Raw genomic sequence first — 21,399 nt, forward strand, 5'->3', positions numbered from 1 at the left:
ATGTCATATATGTGGTCCCTCTAGCTCATTCCTGTACTCTTAGTTAGAAGTCCAGATAAAAGTTTTTTGGAAGGGGGTAGTTCTTTTTTTCTTGATATTTACTTCAGAAATTAGTTATGTCTTCAAAACACACTGATTTTCCTTAACATCTAATAGTGGATTTATATTGTCTATGAATTTATCTATTTTTGAATATATATATGTACACATATAATATGTACACATGTAGGTACAAATTAGGTAGATAATTGTGGTTGCTTTTTCAAATTTATTTCTCCATGAGGTGTTATTTTGTTGTTGTACTTCAGTTGTTTTTCAATCATGTCCAACTCTTCAGGATCTCATTTGGGCTTTTCTTGCAAAGATACTCAAGTTATTTGTGATTTTCTTCTCCTGCTCATTTTACAAATAAGGAAATGGAGGCAGAGTTAAATGATTTGCTCAGGGTCATACAACTATAAGTGTCTGAGGCCAGATTTTCATTCAGGGAGATGATGCCTAGCACTCTATCCATGGGACCACCTAACTGCCCAGTGGTAATTTACTCCCCATCATATCAAATAGTATATTCTTTTTCCTATCTTCAATTCAAGTCACTCAGTTTTCAAGGGGATGGTCTTTACTCCTGACGTTCTAAGATCTGGTGAAAATGTGCATATTTATAATATCCATACTTTAGTTATTATTGTCCTCTGTAAGACAAAATTTTTGAGCTGGAAGGGACCTTGGTCAGTGGTCATTTATTCTAACTCCTTTATTTTATAGGTGAAGAAACTAAGACTGGGGGATAACGAATCTTGCTCAAGTCATGTGGCAAATTAGTAGTGGGTAGAGATAAGAAATCTGGTCTTCTGGCTCTTAGTATTCTTCCCACTAGTGCCCATGACCTTCCATAATTCCAGAACCTCTCCAGTGATTTGAGCCACAAGCAATAAAGTTGAGTCATCAAACGACATACAAGACAGAATCATTAAATTGGAAAGGACTTCAAAGTCCATTTAGCCCAAATTTAATTTAGTGAAACAAGACCCCACCCCATCAAGCAAAACTTGATGAGTAATCATGCAAACTGTACTTGAAGTATCTTCAATAATGGGGAACCCACTATTTTTCAATATAGTCTATTCTAATTTGGGACAGCACTGAATATTAGGTAGCTTCTATTAAACTCTATTTTGTTCCTCTGTAACTCATATTGAACACTCCTATTGACCATTGCCTTCTGTGGCCAAGCAGAGTATCTTTAATCCCTCTTTCATGTGACATTCCACTAAATACTCGAAGATATCCTTCCTAAATACCCTTTTTTCATGGCAGAAATCTCTCATTCTTCCCAGCAGTCTCCAAGTGGCATGATCTTGATGCCCTTTACTATGTCAGTTTTCTTCATCAAGATATTCTCCCACTTATCAATACTATTTTTAAAAGTAGTACCTAGAACAGTACCTACAGAACAGGTGAGCTGTAGCCTGACCTGTGCAGAGAATAGCAGGACCATCATGTCCCTTTATAAAGACAATAGACCTCTGAATGCAACCCACACTCACATTTTACAGATGCCTAAACTAAGACCCAGAGAGGTTAAGTGACTTGCTCATGAGCACATAAGGAGTAAGTCGTCTGACTGCCATGCAACTGATCTTGGGTGCCACCACTACAACTCAGTGGAAGGATGGATATTTCCTAGCCAGGCAAGGTAATCACTCATTCTATACGCAACCTTAGCATACAACCCCTTCCTCCAAATTTTAGCTCTGGAAATATCAATATCAATAATTAAAAGATTTAAGGGGAAAGAAAGGCTTGTTAGATTCAGGAAAAGGGAATTAAATCCCACCTCAGGCACTTATTAGTTCCTGTCACAGAACAAGTATTAAATATATGCTTATTATGTCACTGATTGATCATTATGCCCGTGAAGTCAATTAACTTCATGAGCCTTAGTTTTCTTTATCTATAAAATGGGCATAATTACCATACCTGCTTTACAGAATGATTGTTACGTCTCTAATGAGATGCTTTAAATAAGTTCTTTCAAACTTTAAAATACATTATAAAAGTGAATTATTGTGATTAGCATTATTATTCTTTATTGAGAACGGTCAGAGGAGTCTTGTTTTGGAGTCTGATGTGGACTGGACAAGATATACATTAATTTTCTGAGGTGAGGAGATAGGAGAGGAATGAGTTCTGAATTTGTAGGAGTCAAAGAAGCTAGATTATTTGTACCATAACACTGTTCCTCCCTCATCAACTCATCTCACTCTCTACAAAGGCTCTTCCAAGCCTTTTAATCCCTGCTCAAACCTCCTGTGATTCCCCTTCCTACCACCATCTCAACTGAGAAATTTTCATCATATTTTACAGAAAAAAAAGAAGCCACTTGCCATGAGCTCCTTCTTCTCCCCTCTTCCATGTTTTATCACTCAGATGCCTTCTGTCACTATCTCTTCCTTTACACTTTCCTCACATAAAGAGGTGGCCTTACTCCTTACAAAAGGCATCCCTCTACCTCGACAAGTGATCCCATTTCATTTTGTCTCTTCTCACAGATTGTCCCTTCTGTTATCCACACTCTATTATTTTCAATCTTTCCTTGTCTAGTAATTCCTTCCCCACCCTCTACAAGAACACCCAAATCACCCCTATCCTCAAAAAATCCTCCCTTGATCCTTTCATTCCCAATAGCTATTATCCTATATTTCTTCTGCCCTGTGTAGCTAAACTCCTTGAAAAGGTCGTCTATGATATGTCTTTACTTTCTCTCCTCTCCCTCTCTTCTTAACCCCTTAATTCAGGTTCTGATCTCATCCTTCCATTGGAACTACTCTCTCCAAAGTAACTGATATTTATGATGATTGATAATTGCCAAATACAATGGCCTTTTCTCAGTCTTCATCATTGTCAGTCTCTCTACAACCTTTGACAGTGCTGATCATCCTTTCTTCCCTGATGCTCTCTTCCCCACAGGTTGTTGGGATACCATTCTCTCCTGTTCTTCCTCCTACCAATCTGATTGCTCCTCAGTCTTCTTTGCTGGAGATGATGCAGATCATACTATCTAAGGGGTAGCATGTCTCATAGGATTGTTGATATCCCATAGGATTCTGGACCATTTAGCACCTCCCTCTGTACTGTCTACTACATTTAAATGCTACATTTCTGCACCAAACTAATTACCTTTCCCCCTAAACCCTTTTGCCATCAGCCCAGCCAATCTCTCAGGCTCACAATTTAGGAGCTATCTTCAACTTTTCTCTGTTTCTCACCCTCCATATCCAAGCTGTTGTCAAGGCTTGTGGATTTTACCTTTGTGACATCTTTTAACTATACCTCTTTCCTCTGGTAAATGCCCTTATCAAATGTCCTGGTGTAATAACCTGCTAGTGGGTCTGCCTGCCTCAAGCTTTTCCTAAAGACTAGGTCTAAACATGTCATAACCTCTTTTCCCACACACACACTCAACAAATTCCATTAACTCCCTAAACTTCCAGGATGAAATGCAGAATCTTCTGTTTAACATTTAAAGCCCTTCACAAGCTAGCCCTGCCTTACCTTTGCAATATTCTCATCCTCTTTAACCCAGTGACACTGACCTTCTTGTTGTCCTATGACCAGTATCGTCCATTTCTTGGCTCTGAGCATTTTCTCTGACTTTTCCTTATTTGAAATACTCTTCACCTTCATTTCTACCTACTGGATTCCCTGGGTCCAAGTAAAATCCAGCCTTCCACAGAAAATTTTTGCCAACCCCTCTTAATTTTAAGGCTTTCATTTTCTCTTTCTTATTTCTTATTCCTTATTCTTATTTTCTATTTTGTATATAGCTTGTTTGCATATATTTGTTTATTGTCTCCCTCATTAGATTGCATCTCCATTTCTTGGCACAGTGCCTGGCACAATAGTAATCATTTAATAAATGTGTATTGACTATTGACCACAAACCATAGCTATATAGAAGAGGAAACATTACCTGGATGGCACAACTTTAAGCATAGCACTTATTATTTTCAGTTAGGACTGGTTAGGTTCTGCTGCTCTACCCTCTTAGCCTAGAGTTTTGAAATGCATACTCCCTGTTATCATAAATGTACAGTACAGTAAACTGGTTAGCTAAGAAAGCAAATATTGGTGATATTGATTCTTTGGAAGAACTGAAATTATTGGAACACTCAGAGTTGTTTATATCCCCATTACAACTGAGCAGAGGCAGAGAGAAAAGACCTAGTGTAATATTTCATGGACTCAAAAGTGACGTTTGTGCTCTAGTTAAAATAAACAAAAAAATCTTAGAGGCTAAGAGGGCAGCACCTTGAGGTCAAGCTTAACAGTGAACATTTCTCTTCTTACATGGCAAGAAACAAATATTTTGATTTTCTTCTCTATGACTATTTTACTGTCAGAACTCAAACAATGTATTTCAGGGAATAATCCATCCATCGATAAGTATTTATTAATCATCTAATGATTACTCAGCCTTATGCTAGTCAAAGAGTTGGAAACAGTATGAGTAAAAAATAAAATATGACTTCTTTCCTCAAGGAACATACAAGCTAGTTAGAGAGATAAATGTAGTTCGTAAAATAAATAAAACACATTCAATAATAGAATCGGGGTGGTTTCTCCTAGACTCAGAGCTGGGAAGCCCAGGGTTCAGATCCTGTCCCTGATATATACTATCTTGTACAATGCTTGACAAATCACATATTTGGCAACGTAAGATTTGGAGATAGAAGTGAAGAGGTAATAAACTCTAAGTGCTATAGAAGAAAAGAGAGGATATTATTGTGGCTGGAATAATGACAGAAATTTTCACAGATCAATCAATCAACAAGCATTTATTAAATCTCAGGCTAGGCGCCGGGAATACAAGTATGAAGAATAAAACATGTAATGAGCTTATGTTCTAATGGGGAGACAGACATAAACGTATACAGTTACACTTACATTTATAGCATCAATACTGAATGAATAAATTAAAAATATACAAAATAACAGATTGCTAGCTCATTTGAAAGGGAAGACCAACTGGGAAGACCAAGAAAGTTTTCAAGAACAAAATGGTTGTTGATGATAATAACTAGTATATATTTAAAAGGAAGTGGTATATAATCGATTTTCAGTTTGATGTACAATCATCTCTTTTTCTTATTCTACTGTTCTGGAAATGCTAGTTTTCCTTCTAAATTTCAGGATAAAATTAATAATATTAAAACAAGAAAATAAGAGAAAACCTCTATGAGGTAGAGGTAAGGAAGAAGTATATTCAAGACCTGTGGGATTCTCAGTACAAAGGCATGGAGACTGGAGATAGAGTGCCATCTGTGATGAGCAGAGAGAGTCAATTTGACTGAGTTTCAGAAAGAATAAGGCCCAGTGAGATTGAAATCAAGGGGCTTGATTCTGTAGCACTTGTGAAGCTAAACAGAGGAGTTTGTCCTCAGCCAACTGGAAGTCACTGGAGTTGATTGAATAAAGGAGTCACATGGCTAGATCTGCAATTAGGGAAAATTATTTGGAAATAGTGAATAGAATGAACTGAAATGGTAAGAGACTTGAGGCAGGAGGACTAATGGAGGAACTGTTGGAATTAGGTGAGAGATGATGAGTATCTCAACTAAGGTGGTCGCTGTGTGAGTGGATATAAGAATGGTGGTAGAAATTGTACTGGTCTTTGAAAGATGCAGAGAATTTTATTTAAACTTTTCATCTACTTCTCTCAATCAATCAATAAACATCATTTAAGTGATTACTATTCCCAGGGACTGTACTAGGAGTACGAAAAGAAGCAAAAGGCGATCCCTGTCCTCAAAGAAGTTACAATCTAATGGGAGAGATAACATGCAAACAATGTACATACAAAGCAAGCTATACACATGATAAAATAGTAAGAAATTGACTGAAGAAGGCACTAAAAAAAGAGGGTTTGTGAAAGGTTTTCTGAGATTTTAAAGAACTTTAGTTGGGACTTAAAAAGAAGCCAGGGAAGTTAATTTGTAGAGTTGAAGAGGGAAGGTATGGGGTATAGAGAAAATGCCCAGAGGCAAGCTACAGAGTATCTTATTTGTGGAACAGTAAAGCACCTAGAAGAAGACTGGAAAGACAGGAGGGGGATAGGTTTTGAAGGACTTTAAATGTCAAACATAGCATTTTGTATTTTATCTTGGAGGCAATAGGAAGCCACTGGAGTATATTGAGCAGAGGAGTGACAGGTTTATAACTGCTATTTAGGATAATTATTTTGATAGCTGTGTGGAAGAGAGATAGGAATGGAGAGATGTGAGACAAGCAGACCTACCAGAAGGCTATTACAATAGTCCTGGTATGAGGTGATGAGGGCATGTACTGTACTCGTGGCAGTGTCAGAAGAGAGAAGGAGGTATGTTTGAGAGATTCTGCAAAGGTGAAATCAACAGGCTTTAGCAAAGGATTGAATATGGTGGGTAAGAGATAGTGTGGAATCTAGAATAAGAGCTAGATTTTGAGCCAGAGGGACAAGAAGGAGGATGTTGCCTAAATTGAGAATGTAGGAGGTGGTGGGAGGGTTTAGGAGGAAAAATAATAAGTTCTGTTTTGGACATGTTTAGTTTAAGATATCTACCAGTCATCCAGTTTGAGATGCCTAAAAGGCAGCTGGTCATGAGAGATTAGAGGCCACCAGAGAAGTTGGGGAAGGAGAGATAGATTTGAGAATCATCAATATAGAGATGGTAATGAAATCCATGGGAGCTGATGAGGATACTGGCTGTCAGCACAGGAGCCATTCTCTCTTCCTCAAGGCACCCACTTACTGGGGCAGGGCAGCAGTCACAGAAGACAGAGCCCCTCACACTTGAGCTCAGGGCAGAGAAAGGGAAGCCCCACCACCAGCAAGCACAGAAGAATCCAAGAGGGAAAGAAATACAAGAGATGTAGGAAGACAGAAATTCCATCCTTCCACCCCTGGGCTTGAAAAATGCCAAAAAAAAAAAAAAAAAAAAGACTTTGTCAATGAAGTGGAAGAGGGAGGAGGTGAGAAGGAAAGAATGAACCTTACTCTCATCAGATTTGGCATAAGGAGGGAGTAACACGCACACACAATTGGGCATGAAAATCTATCTTACACTACAGGAAAATAGGAAGAAGCAGGTGGGGCTGGTAGAAGGGAAGGTAAATAGGAGGAGGGAATAGTCAGAAGTAAACACTTTTGAGGGGGTACAGGGTGAAAGGAGAGAATAGAATAAATTGGGAGCAGGATAGAAAGTAGGGAAAATACAGTTAGTCTAACACAACATGACCATTATGGAAGTGTTTTACATGACTACACACAAATAACCTATATCGAATTGCTTGCCCTCTCAATGGGGGTGCATGGGGAAGGAGGAAGGGAGAGAAGTTGGAACTCAAAGTTTTAAAAATGAATGTTAAAATTTGTTTTTACATGCAACTGGGAAATAAGACATACAGGAAAAGGGGTATAGAAATCTATCTTTCCCCACAAGAAAATGGAGGAGAAGGGAATAAGAGAAGGGAGGACAGATTGGGAGAAGGGATAACCAGAATGCATACTGTCTTCGAGTGGGCAGAGGGGACAGATGGGGAAAACATTTGAACTCAGAATCTTGTGGAAGTCAATGTTGAAAACTAAAAATCAATTAATTAATATTTTTTTTTAAATTGGGGAATGGCTGAACAACTTGTGGTATATACATACACAGAATAAATATATATATACATACATATACATATATGTATACATATATGTACATATATGTATACATATATTCATGAGTGCAGTGGAATACTATTGTGCTATAAGAAACGACAAACAGGTGGACTTCAGTAAAACCTGAAAAGACTTACATGAACTGATGCTGAGTGGAGTGAACAGAGCCAGGAGAACATTATACACGGTAACAGCCACAGTGTGTGAGGACTGTTTCTAATAGACTTAGCCCTTCACAACAATGCAATGACCTAAAACATTTACAAAGGATTTATGATTCAAAATGCAATCCATATCCAGAGAAAGAACTATGGAGTGAGAACGCAGAATAAAGCAGACTATTTTTTCTTTTGTTATGTTTTGTTTTCTTTTGTTTTTCTCACACTTTCTCTCATTCATTTCATTTTTAATTTTGATTTGATTTAATTTAATTTGCAACATGATTAATGTGAAAATGTGTTTAATGGAAATGTATGTGTAGAGCCCATATGAGATTGAATGTCATCTTGGGGAGGGAGGGGGAGAAAATTCGGAACTTATGGACATGATTGTTGTAAACTGAAAACAAATAAATTAATAAATTTGGAGAGAAAAAAGCACCAGGTTCTAGAATTCTATGAACTGGGATCAATCATGATACCACCACCAGCCCCTTAGTAATTTATCTTTGACTGGTTTGCTTCCACCCAAAGTTACCTCTGGAATAGCTCTAAACATACAAATATATAGAAATTTATACGTATGTACAAATCTACAAATATAGTATAAATATAGCTCATATAACTTTTCCCCAGCACTGGATTAAAAGACTCCTCATCTTTCTATAAATACAAAAGGGAACAATACACTTCAGGTATAGGCAAGCCTTAATTTAATCTAATGAAAAATGCAGAAAGAATTTAAAAGACTCACAGCAGCCCATAAACAATTCCTCTTCCTCTCTTATGGTTCCACATTTCCCTGGGTTGGTGCTCAGTCATTCAGTTGTATCTCACTCTTCATGACCCTGTGGACCATAGCATATCAATATTATCCATGGAGTTTTCTTAGCAAGGATAATGGAGTGGTTCCTTATTTTCTCCTCCAATGGATTAAAATACGCAGAGGTTAAGTGGCCTGCCTAGGATCACACAGTAAAACCTGAGGTCAGATTTGAACTTAGGTCTTAACTCCAGGTCCAACACTCTATTCACTGAGCCACCTAGGTGCCTACCTGACACATTTCCCCTAAGGTCTAGCAAATTCCCCATACGCATGATACCCTCTGGTTTAGACTCTCCTCAAAAGGGAAATAAACTTATGATGACCAGGAAAATAGCTCCCCAGGATTCTAGGGAATTTTGCTTTTATCCCAGAGAGATATAGAGCCATCTTGGTACCCCACAAAAGTTAGGGAAACTTAGAAGTCTTTTAGAGAATAACTCATCTTTCTAGTGTACCTCTATCATCTCAATTACCCTTGGAGAAAATAGAAAGCAAAGTCAAAGTATTTTGTTTCCTCTCCCACCTGTCCTTCTTAACATGACTTGGAGTGCCTTACTTCCAGGTCCAGAAGGCACATGCAAAATCCCCTTTTCCCCAAGAGAATGGCAACGTATAGAAACTCTTCTCCCATCTCATTCAAAAGCTGAGTTATAGGATTCTTTTGTTACTGCATTTGACTAGAATTGCCCATGGAGTCCCCACTCCCACTCCCACCCCACCCACACACTCCTTTGTCCAAGAGGCTATAGAGGAAAAATTAAAAAAATAAAAATAAAAACTTGATCCCCTTGACTATAATTACCATCACTAACACTAAGGGGTTATGTCACAGCCCTTTTAAGGATGAATCTAGAAAACATGGGGCCCAGGAACTCTCCTCTTGGGTCATATTGTTGGAATTACGATAAAGCTGCCCCCAACCCCAATATTCTAACTTCCTTGTGGGCCCCATGGAATAGCAGGCATGTCCTGATTTAACCACACAATCTGGCTTTAACCACTTCACAGACCCCCCAGACTCAATACAGATGCTCCCACTAGCTAGCCTCAGCCCCCAGATCTAATTCACATATTTAAACAGGTATGTTCTTGTACTCAATCACAATCCCATTGTCCATTTAACCCAAGTTACAGCCCCACGATACCTAACTATCCATCTTGATCAGACAGAATCACAAAAGCTAGCCAATTGGAGGGCAGCACTACCAGGATGTTTGACCACCAAACCATAGAAGGGACTCCTTCCCATTACCTAATCCCTTTACAGATCCCTCCTACCTTTTTAATATTCATAATCTCTGTTGCGTAATCAGCACTATAAATTTACACTATAAGTTTTTCTGTATTGTCTTACTAAGTTGTGGCTTCCTCTTGGAATCTACCCTGCTTTAGGAGGACATCCATCCTTAATAAATACCTGTACTCAGATTAAAGGTGGTCTGACTCTGAATTCTTTGAGACCATGCCACCATAATACATCACGAAACTGCAACAATATGAATTAGAACACATATCGTTCAGCCGTATTTTTCTCTTCCAAGGCAATCATTAGTGATTCTGAGAGTTAGGTTGGAGGGGGTGGGGTGGGAAAAGCAGGAATAGGTTGAAAGTATATACAAGATCCCTGCCCCCTACACAGGCCTAATCTTATCACTGCTGTTTTATTGTCTGTCCTCTAAAAAAGGAGAGGGGAGGAAAAAAAATCAAGCTAGCAATCAAGGCTTCCTTCTATTGCTATTATACATATTATATACTAATATATATTGTATAATTATATGATATATGATATATAATTAATATTATATTATGTTCAGCACAAAGAGATAACTCTGAGTCAGTCGAATCCTCAATCAATCTAAAATTAGACAGAAATTGCTCAAATGAGCACGTTCACAGCCTTTATAGGGAAATGAAATCAAAATCCCAAACAAAGTTTCACTATTCTGTAAGCTCCTCAGTTGTCTGGGGAGTGGATCTGATGAACTCCCAATGTAAAAACACATATATTCTGCAGATCATAAACACAAGACTCAGGAGGACTTTGAATGAGCCGGCTGCATAAAGTAGGCAACAGTGAACTTTTTGCAGTGAGATCAATGTGAAGAAGAAAGCAATAGAATATATTGGATAGAATATTACCTCTTGCAATAGAAAGAAAAATTGTCATTGTAGCTTTCCTTTGCAGGGAATAAATACCATTTATTCATTTAACAAGCACAGGTTGAGTATTCTCTCTGTGCTTACCTATTACACAGTGAGGAAATTCACAAGGCAAATTAAGGCATGAACCCTGTCCTATAGAGGTCACAGTCTAGTTGGAGAGGCAGAGTATATCTATATATATTATATATATATGTATGTGCATATATGCATGTATATACACATACATGCACATATATAAACATATATACATATATGCATATATTACATACACATACATATATATATACTTGAAGTAGTAACTGGTAGGTGATAGTACATGGTAAATCTCAAGTTGAGTAATGCAGCTGGAGTTGTTATTGTTCAGGGAGGGGAGTGGCCATAAAAGACTGGAAAGAACTTTGGAGGTCAGTATCAAGCCAACAAGAATTTTTTATGTGTTTATATATGCTGGGGATACCAAAACAAAAAACTGGTCCCTGTTCTCAAGAGCTCACAGTCTCCCTGGGGGAGGCAACATGCAAACAACAATGTACACGCAAGATGTAAATAGGATAAATTAGAGACAATCAATGAGGACTCTAGAATTAGTAGGTGAGATATTAACAAAGGTTTAAAGGATGGTGGGGAAGCTAGGATGTGGAAATGAGAAAGAAAAGAATTCCAGGAAGCAGCTAGGTGGCCTAATGAGTAGAATGTCCATCTTGGAATCAGGAGGACCTGAGTTCAAATTCAGCCTCAGACACATCAGCTGGGTAACCCCAGGCAAATCGATAAAGTGATTTACCCTTTACCTCCAAAAGAGAGCAAAACAAAAGGAGAGAGAAAGAGAGAGAGAGAGAGAGAGAGAGAGAGAGAGAGAGAGAGAGAGAGAGAGAGAGAGAGAGAGAGAGAGAGAGAGAATTCCAGGCATGTGGCAAGCTAACAATACCCAGAGATGGGAAATGGAACATCTTGGGCAAGAAACAGCAGAGACTAGTGTCACTGAATCACAGAGTATGAGGAGGGTGGAAAGATCTAAGAAGACTAGAAAGGCATTAAGGGGCAACGTTTTATATTCTAACCTGGCCATTTGAGAGAAAACAAAACTGAGATTGAGTAGTAAGTGAAGGAAATTTTCCAAAATCACAAAGTTAGTAACAGAAGAATAAAACACCGGACCTGGAACTCTAATCCAGTAATTTATTTATTGCATCATGTGATCTCTTTTTAATACTTTTTTTAAAAACTAAACTTGTGATTTTACTGAAATACGAGTATCTCAAGGAAGAATCTCCTTCTATCAATATGCTCTGCAATTTACAACACCATAGTATCACCCCAGGACACTATGAGATTGTCACTTGCCCAAGGTCACACTGTAGTGCTTGAACCCACTCTGAAGGTGGCTCTCTATTCACTCTGCCTTGCTATAGTTATAAAATAATTTACTGCAAATTATTTCACTTGATTACAATGTCTGGAACATAGTAGGTACTTAATAAATTATTGTTGACAGTGATCATCACAAAAGCTATGATATACCACAAATATCATCATGATTGGGAAACCCCAGGGCTCTAGGCTTCCCCTTGGTGTATGGACTCACACAGGTCAGACCTAATGATCATCTCTCTTTTTACTTGTTGACCTCAACTGGAGTTAGACCAGGAAAATATGCAAAGTATATCTTGATTATAATCTTGTGTCTAGGTTTTCCCAAAAGTGGTTAATAGGATCCCTAGTTCCTGAAGGAGCACTCAAGGTAAAATGCTTATGGGTCAAGGACAGTTTTTATTGAACTTGTTGAAAATTCAGAGGATGAAAAGCACTCTTAGGGGGTTGCAACTTCCCCAGGAAGACTATGACATTTGGGGCATGCTGAATAAAGGTTATTTTCCACTGAACCTGCCCTCTCTGAATCTTTCACATTATAGCTGGGGATGGTAAAGTCCTAATCTTGTGCCTCCCTGTGGTATGGCTTTTGTTTGACAGCTTCAGAAGTTATGTAGATTTTTTTCTTCTTCCCTAATGAGGTATATTACTCCAGGAATCTCTCTTCAGGAAGCCAGGTCTCTGAAATCTTAAACTTAAGAATTCCTGAGTTTAGGAGTCACACAAGAGATGCAATGAGTCACACAGCTCTCAAAGTCGATTCCTTCCAGGAAATCTTCCATCTCTAGAAGGTTAGACTCGATGATCATCGTGTTGCCTAGGAGATGGACTTTACTCCCTACACACACACACACACACACACACACACACACACACACACACACACACACACACACACACACACACACAAACATGAAATTGGAGTATAGGAACAAGAGCTCCCTTCATAGGCTAAGCAGGGCATGCACTGGTATGTTTTTATAAGTCTATCAATCTGTTCTCATCTCATAGGAACATCCCACTCTCTAGGCCCCAGTCTCTGGCCTTTGCTTACAAACCTGTAGATGGGTACATGTGAAATCCTTTCTACTTTTACCTGAAGGTAGCTATTACCATTTCCTAGAGTGAGACAGGGGAAAAGGAAAGAGTAGATTGGACCCATCATGGGTTTCTTTTCCCCAGTCAATCCATTAGCATTTATTAAGCTCTACTATGTGCCAGGCACTGTATATATTGAAGTGCTGTGTGTACAAATATAGAATAGCCCAATCCTGTTCTGAAGGAGCTTGTATTCTATTGTTAGAGATGCGTATATTCATTAGATTGTAAGCTTTTGAGGGCAGGGACCTTCTTTTATTTCTTTTGCTATCCCTAGTGCTTACTTCAGTATATGGCACATAGTAGGCCCTTAATAAATGTTAATTGATTGAGTGATATGCACATCTGTACATAACATACGCCCATATTTGCATATATGTATTTAAAATATACTAAACACATGTGTATATAGATATGCTAAATATATACAAGAGAATTTTAAGGTAGCACTAACATCTGATGTTCATGTAAACCTTCATGTAGAATGCTTTTGAGCTACTTTTTAAAGGAAGAAATATGAAAGGCAGTGATGAGAACTGAACGCCTTCCAGACAGGGGAGCCAGGTAGTTCAAAGGAAGAGAGAAAGCAGATGAGAAGTGCATCCTGGGGATTAACCAAAAGGCCAATTTGATTGTACCTCAGAGGGTGGAAGGGGGTAGTAATGCATAATAAGACCTGACCTTGGGACCAGGCTGTGAAGGTATTTAAATGTCAAGTAAGAGTTTATATTTTATCATAGACTTGATTGAGGACCACTGGAATTTAATTAATATGGGACTGACATGGCCAGACCTTGCTGTAAGCAAATCACTTCTGCAGTGGCAGCAGTATGGAGGATGAAATATACAGAGAAGAGACTTGAGGCAAGGAGAGCAGGAGGAAACCAGAAAGACTCACATTTGTTCTGTCACAAACTGGTTTGTCTTCTAAATAGAGAGATATTTAAAGGGAAGTACAAGAAAGGTCTCAACAAGTTCACTTTATAGATCATAAAGTGGGGTGGTTCCTCACAATGAGTACATCTTTCTTACTCCCAGTCTGGCTGACTATTTGAAGGCAATCCTAGACACTCAAAAGCAATCAAGATCTTAGAAACTGGAAACCAATTAAATGTAAATTGTGCCTACCTCACAGAGCTGTTGTGGAGATCAATTAAAACAACACATATAACATACTCTGTAAATCTTAAAATCTTACATACATGCAAGGTATTTTAATATGCAAATTTTGCATGTTATATACATATGTATGTATAGATATTTTTCTCTCATTTGTTTTTCTTTTTATATTGTCTGGGATTTTTATTGCTCGAATACTATGGTATTCCCTGAGAAATGAATATAGAGTATTAAGAAGAGAAAAAAGTCAATTGTCCTTTTAACAAGGTGTCAATGCAAATGTCAAACCCTTCATGGGGAAATGTCTCTAGATTGCAGACAAAAGCTTCTATCCTATAAGTTTATTGACTTGGGGGAGCTCAGCAAGCATATCAAGGATTCTCCAGATCAAAAGATTGGTCCAATGACACACAATGAATAAATGGCAGAACTGTTTCTTCTGACATTAGGATATTCTCTAGCTCTTTCCCCTGCCTGAGGGCCAGGGTCAGGCATGTGCTGGATCCACCTCACACCAACAGCAATTGTCAGATTTTCCACATAAGCATTTATACCTCAAAAGTTTAAGATTCTGTAAATCAGAGCTTGATTTATTGTTTTGTTGATTGCCTAGACTTAAGAAAATGGTGGATAAAATGTTAATAACTTAGATTGCATTTTAAAATGTGTCAGGCATGTTTTGGTTTTTTTGGTTTTGTTTTTGTTTTTTTCAGAGAGCTGGTTGTTGAACATTTGACAGCCAGACTGGTCAGAGTGGTCAGGCAAATCTTCCAGGTGGGAGATAGAATTTGAATCACTAAATGAATGAATGGGCCTTTAAGGACACTTAGAGAGGTTTTAGCAAGTTGGATAAGAGGGGGAAGGGCAAAAAATGATGTCATTTGCGATTGAAATAGCCGAACAGCACTCGGTTGATTGGTGATTTTAATTCTCTGGGTATGTATCATTCCAGCAAATCAATACACTCAGCCTGATTTTCCCCTGCTCCACATTTTGTCTCCAGTCTACCTTTCCCTGCTGACAGCTGGCATGTGTTCAGGGAATACAAACCTATTTCCATAAATGGATGTTCAGTCTTTCACAGAGGAAGATAACACTGCTGACCTACTGTCAGCAGGGAATACAGCTTGAGTTGTGTTTCTAGTAATTGTTATGGAAAGAGTTCAGTAAGTCATCCTCAATGCTCTTGATCCTACTTCTCACGTTGTGACCAACAACACCCATTTCTAAGATGGCTAGGTGAGGTTAGGGGTATAGTAAGGGGTCATTGAATATATTTTGCCTCTGTGTAAAGCCCATATAGAGAAACAAACAATTCTGCTTGACTCTGAGCAAGGACTATTTTCAGAAGGAAAGAGTACTAGACCACAACCCTCAGGTTCTATTGTAGTCACTAGGTGAGCTTTATCAACTTACTTAATTTCTCTAAATTTCAGTATCCTTGTCAGTCAAATAGGGGCAATGCATATTAAAGTGCTTTAAAAATAAAGAGTCCTTTACAAATGCAAGATATATTATTCATCTAACCAACTAATCAGCTCATAATAAGGAAGGTATTTGTTTTGCTGCAAATATACACTTTTGGTATTTTCTTTTACATGTTCTACTGCTTTAGAGTATTTGAATTCAATCCATTAAGTATTTATTAAGCATCTGCTATATATGTAACAGGGGCAGCTAGGTAACACAATGGATGGAATGCTGGACCTGAAATCAAGAAGACATCTTCCTGAGCTGAAATCTGACCTCAGACCATGAGCCAGTCACTTAACCCTTTTGCTTCAGTTCCTCATCTCTAAAATGAGTTGAAGAAGGAAATGGCAAACCACTTCGGTATCTTTGACAAGAAAAATACAAACAAGATCACAAGGAGTCTGACATACCTAAAAAGACTAAACAATTCTATAGTTATCCCTTCTGCATCACGAAGGGTAGGGGTGTGGTACCCTCTCAATCTGAAAAATTCACATAAAAATTTTGCCCCTCCATACCAGAAGTCTTTTTATTCTTTTCCTTTTATAGGGTGTTTACACAACATTATTGTAAAATTTGGGTTAAATATTTGGTCATAGGCTCTGTCTAATCTGCTGGTCTTTGAATGTCCTCTTTGACTTCTACAAAAGTGCTAAAAAAATTCCATTTAATTTTTTATGCCCACTGGAGATATATTGAAAACACTATGGGGAAAGTCTCCTTGTGGAAGAGATAGCTGTATATCCATCTCCAACATACTTTTTTGGACAGCTAGGTGGCGCAGTGGAAGAAGGAAATGACAAACTACTCCAGTATCTTTGCCCAGAAAACCCCAAAAGGAGTCAAGAAGACTGAAAAAAACAGTGAACAACAACAACATGTACAAAACAATGTCTTAGTGCCTAAGAAGGCAAAGTTTCCCTTATTTTGTTTTTCTCTTAGTTTTTTAATGACTCAGTTCCTTCCTTGAAAGAGCTGCCATTTTACCAGCAAAGGATGTACACACTAAGGGCCATAATACAAAAGAGATTCTTGTACTTTCCATCCAGCAACCCTGGTCACCTGGCTGTTCCTTGAACAAGACACTCCACTCTCCTACTCTAGGCATTTATGCTGTCTATCCCCCATGTTGTCATACTTATGTAAAGAAGTAAACACCCTCACTGCCCTGACTTCTTTCAAGTACCAGCTAAAATCCCACCTTCTATAGGAAGCCTTTCTGAAGTTCCCCAAATTCTTGTGTCTTCCTTTCGTTGCTTATTTCCTACTTATCCAGTATTTATCTTGTTTGTACATAATTATTTGCATAGTATTTCCTTCCATCAGATTGTGATGTCCTTAAGGACAGGGACTCTTTTTCCTTTCTTTTTGGCCAGTACCTAGTACAGTGTTTGGCACCAATTAAATACTTTATAATTGTTTATTGATTATTGACTGAAAACATGTGATGCAAGCAACGGAAAGATCCAGAATAATATGCTAGAGCAAACTGAAGATGGAAATAATAATTTTCGCCCAGGGAGGATGAGGTTCAGAGAGTTCTTTACAGAAGAAGAGTAAGCAGAGATGAGCCTAAAAGAAGATTCTGAGAAGGGGTCCCATGAGGAAGTGAACTGACACCTGATTTGGGAGACAGAAGACTTGATATCCCATATCTGCTACTTATTAGCTGCATGAACTATACAAGTCATCCTAATCTCTCTCACCTTTAGTTTCTTCATGTGCAGAAAGAAGGCACTGGGCTATAGGACCTCAAAGTCACTTTCTCTTTCCAACTTCATGTTCTTAAAGGCAGAGATGAGAAGGGAATGCATTTCAGATATACAAATGCATAGTGTTTGAAGATGGAATATCAAGTTCAAGGTCCTATGCCTTGAAATTACACCAAAAAAATAGACCAGAAGCAGATTTTGGAGGGGCTTATATGCCAAGCTAAGGAGTTTGCATTTTTTTCAAAACAATTGACATATAATGAAGTTCTTATCATTATTTTTGAGCCTCTCTTTTCAAAGATAATTTTGGCAACTGCTCAAATGATACATTGGAAAGACAAGTAGACCAGAGGCAGAAGGGCAGCTTATGAAGCAGTTGTAAGAGTCCAGGCAAGAAATGATGAGAGTTTGAGTTATAGTGGTAGTCAAAAAGAAAACCAGTTATGTAGCAGTTCTAGAAGTAGAATTGTGTTGGTTTGTTAAACAAAATGAGATTGTGGCTCACTCCACTTAGCTTATTGTACTCTATAATCCTTGTTGCATTCAATCACCCATATGGGAGAATTACACCCAGGAATTTTTCCCTTTTTTCTTGTTTCATTGTCAAGGGTCTAGTTGATTCATCTGACTAACATTGTCCTGATAAGAATATTCTTCTGCAGAGAAATTAGAACTTTTGTGCTGGCCAGAATGTTATAGAAACTGTGATTTTGTCAATGACAGGAAAGTCAGGCATATGGAACAAACATGTAGATAGATCGTTAGTCTTAAATTCAAATAGAAAGTAAAAAACCACAAATTAACAATATTTGTGTTGTATGCTATTTTTATTTATTGGTTAAATATTTCCCAATTGTATTTAAAGTGGTTATAGTTGTACTCAAGTGTTAAGAGTTTTGACTGCTAATTGAAGCCCTTGGGCTTTAACACTCAGGCTGAGATAGCCAGTTATTATGTTTTTGACCCTCAGTTGATTTGAATGTCAATGAGGGAGCATCACTGGAGTAGAGGAGGTTGTGTCAAGCATAATTCCTCTGGAGATGTGTGTGTGTGTGTGTGTGTGTGTGTGTGTGTGTGTGTGTGTGTGTTCCCAGAAATTCATTTGGGAATGCAGACTTACAATCAAGGATTTAACAGAAGTTGAGAGAAATTTTATAAACCCCCAGGAAGATTGTTGACTTAAGTGAGAGATTTTGAGTTGACAGCAAGAGAAAAGTGGGTTAAAAGAAGAATCTTGGGAGCAGAGCCAAGATGGCAGAGAAAAGGCAGCAACTCAGCTGAGATCTCCCCCAAAGCCCTCTTTCAATAATGCCATAAAACTATTCCAGCAGGAGCAGAACAGACAAAAGGATGGGGTGAAATACTTTTCCAGCCAATGACAACTTGGAATGTTGGCAGGAAAGGTTTGTTGCAACTGGGTGAGAGTGGAGTACAGTCCAGTGCAGGTCATGCCAGCACAGACCCAAACCCAGTAAAACAGGAATAGGCCTTTGAAATCACTGAATTAGCAGTGGCAGCAGCTGTTTCTGGAGCTCTCAGCCCACAGAGAGTAAGAGGGTCAAACAACTGGTCAGAAGGAGATAATAGAGGTCTCCGCTGACACTGAGAGAGGACTCCATTGCTTTGCCCATGCTCAGAGCCTGATCGCAGTCCTGGTAAGGAGGACCACTGGCACACCTCAGCTTGCAGTCAAAGTGGAGCGAGGACTTCTGTCACAGTTCCAGGGCAGAAAAGAGTGCTTGTGGTCAAGCACAGATGAGAGAACAGATCAGGAGAGTAGTATACACACCTCTCCTTTGATCATATCACCTTGGAAGAACTGAAAAATTACAGGTCCCTAGAAGTATATCTGAAAACAGCTGCATAGAACCCTGGAAGCTTGGAACAGTTCACCTTCCACACTGGAAGCAGAAACAAAGAGTTAAAAGTCAAAAAACAGATTTGGGAAATAAGCAAGCAACAAAAAAAATTCTGACCATGAAAAGTTAATATGGTGACAAGAAAGATCAAAATCCACACTCAGAACAAGCCAAATTTTCTACATCCAAAGCCTCCAAGAAAAAAGATGAGTTAGTTTCAGGTCATGGAATAACTCAAAAAGAATTCTGAAAATCAAGTAAAAGAGGTAGAGGAAAAATTGGGAAGAGAAATGAGAGTGCGTAATAGTAATTTAAATGGAAAGACTTTTCTCATTAATTAACAGGCCCATATGATCTGCTTAAATCACCTGAAAGCCTAAGTCACATGTGATGAGAGGTGCTTGCTTAAGAGGTGGAACAGGAAGGGTGGAGTGAAACCAGGAGGAAGTGAGTGAGTGGGGCCAGGTCAGAAAGGACAGAATGCAGGCCAACTGACACAGGTCAACTGACACAGTGTGTCAACTGATATTGAGAAGGCTCTGGCTGAGGGAAAGGAGGTTTGAAAATGGCTTTGTCCCCTGTTGTGATCATAATTATTAACTTCTTGGTCACCATGACATATTTTGCTTTCTGGTTCTGGAATTTGGCTTCCTGGTGTTTCAATAAATGTTTTTCTTCTGCTTTCTGTATGGCGAATCTTTTATACTTGACAGTTGAAAACTACCCTGGCATATTCATAGTTATCGCCAGTGCTATGAATATTGCCTTGGCCATACATTTGGTGTAACAAACAGGATCACAAGGTATAAAATCAATCTCAAGGTATTTGGAGGCAAAATTAACTTAGAGGAAGACATTAATAACACAGGATGGGAGAATTTGCCATATTCCTCATAGCAAGGGAGTGGGGTAAAAGCACTGGACTCTGTGAAAACTGGGAAGAGAGGTTACAGGAGGGGAAACCTGGAGATTTGGAAAGGTGTTTGCAAGGAATACCAATAAGACCAGGGAAAGAATTGGCAAAGATAAGTAGGAGAGGCTGGATTTTACTAACGACTTACCATATTATGTGTAGAAACAGAGATGAGCTGCTTAAGGAGAAAATTCTAATGGAAAAAGAGTACAAGAGCAGTCTGGGTGTGAGGGGGGGTCCCAGGCAGAAGGAAAGGATGTTCATTTAGCTCAGAAGAAGCTGAAGGCTAACAGAAGAAATGCACATCTGATCTTTGTGTAGACCCAGACTAGTTGTCTCAGTGACAAAGGATGTGAAATAATTTTAGAGGAAGAAGTTTGTCAGTCAGATGCATGCCCAATAGTGAGGCTAAAACAGGAGAACTAAGGAGGTAACCCAGGGTTTAGGGAAATAATTGAGGATTTTACTCAGCGGGAGGTCACAGAAATTTTGAGTAAATTCACCCAAAGTTGAGGGGAATCATTAATATCTTGGGTGGTGAGAATCAGTGATGATGGAGCTGGAGGAATAGCTATATATCCCATTGACTGCCTGAAATTTATAGGTTTTAGTCAGAATCCTTTTGTACAGCAAACTTTTAGAGATTACAATATGCAAGGAGTTAACAATACAACTAATCTGTTAGCTTTGACTGCAGCAGACAGTATCCTACTGACTCTATGTGATCTAGGGGAGACAGAATACTCCTAGGGGAGTATTCACTTAGGGACTGTATAAGAAAGTTAAAGGAAGAAGTAATAAAGACTGTCCTAATGATGGGAAATGCAGATGCACACTTTGATACTCCGTTTGCAGTGTGCCATAGGAATATAATAGTAAAGACAGCTCCTCCTACTTACAAGCACTCAATTTTGACTCTAATAACTGGGGAAGTAGGGCACCCTCTTTCAGAGGTGCTGGACAAGATTTCACAGTAAGGCAACTTTGGAAACTGGGGAAAAG

General features: G+C 38.6%; 1 long non-coding RNA gene across 1 annotated transcript in view; it reads right to left on the reverse strand.

Annotated features, from left to right (window-relative positions):
- The window catches only part of LOC140498637 (uncharacterized), a 36,799-nt gene extending 16,186 nt beyond the window's left edge, over nt 1-20,613 (reverse strand). Inside the window, exons 1-2 of the long non-coding RNA XR_011965155.1 lie at nt 20,546-20,613; nt 8,618-8,711 (exon numbers count right to left, since the gene is read on the reverse strand). This is a non-coding gene — a long non-coding RNA (uncharacterized lncRNA). The remainder of the gene's footprint in view (nt 1-8,617; nt 8,712-20,545) is intronic.
- Between the last annotated feature and the right edge of the window lie 786 nt (nt 20,614-21,399).

This window comes from Notamacropus eugenii, chromosome 4 (assembly GCF_028372415.1).
Source record: "Notamacropus eugenii isolate mMacEug1 chromosome 4, mMacEug1.pri_v2, whole genome shotgun sequence".
Lineage (NCBI taxonomy): Eukaryota > Metazoa > Chordata > Mammalia > Diprotodontia > Macropodidae > Notamacropus > Notamacropus eugenii.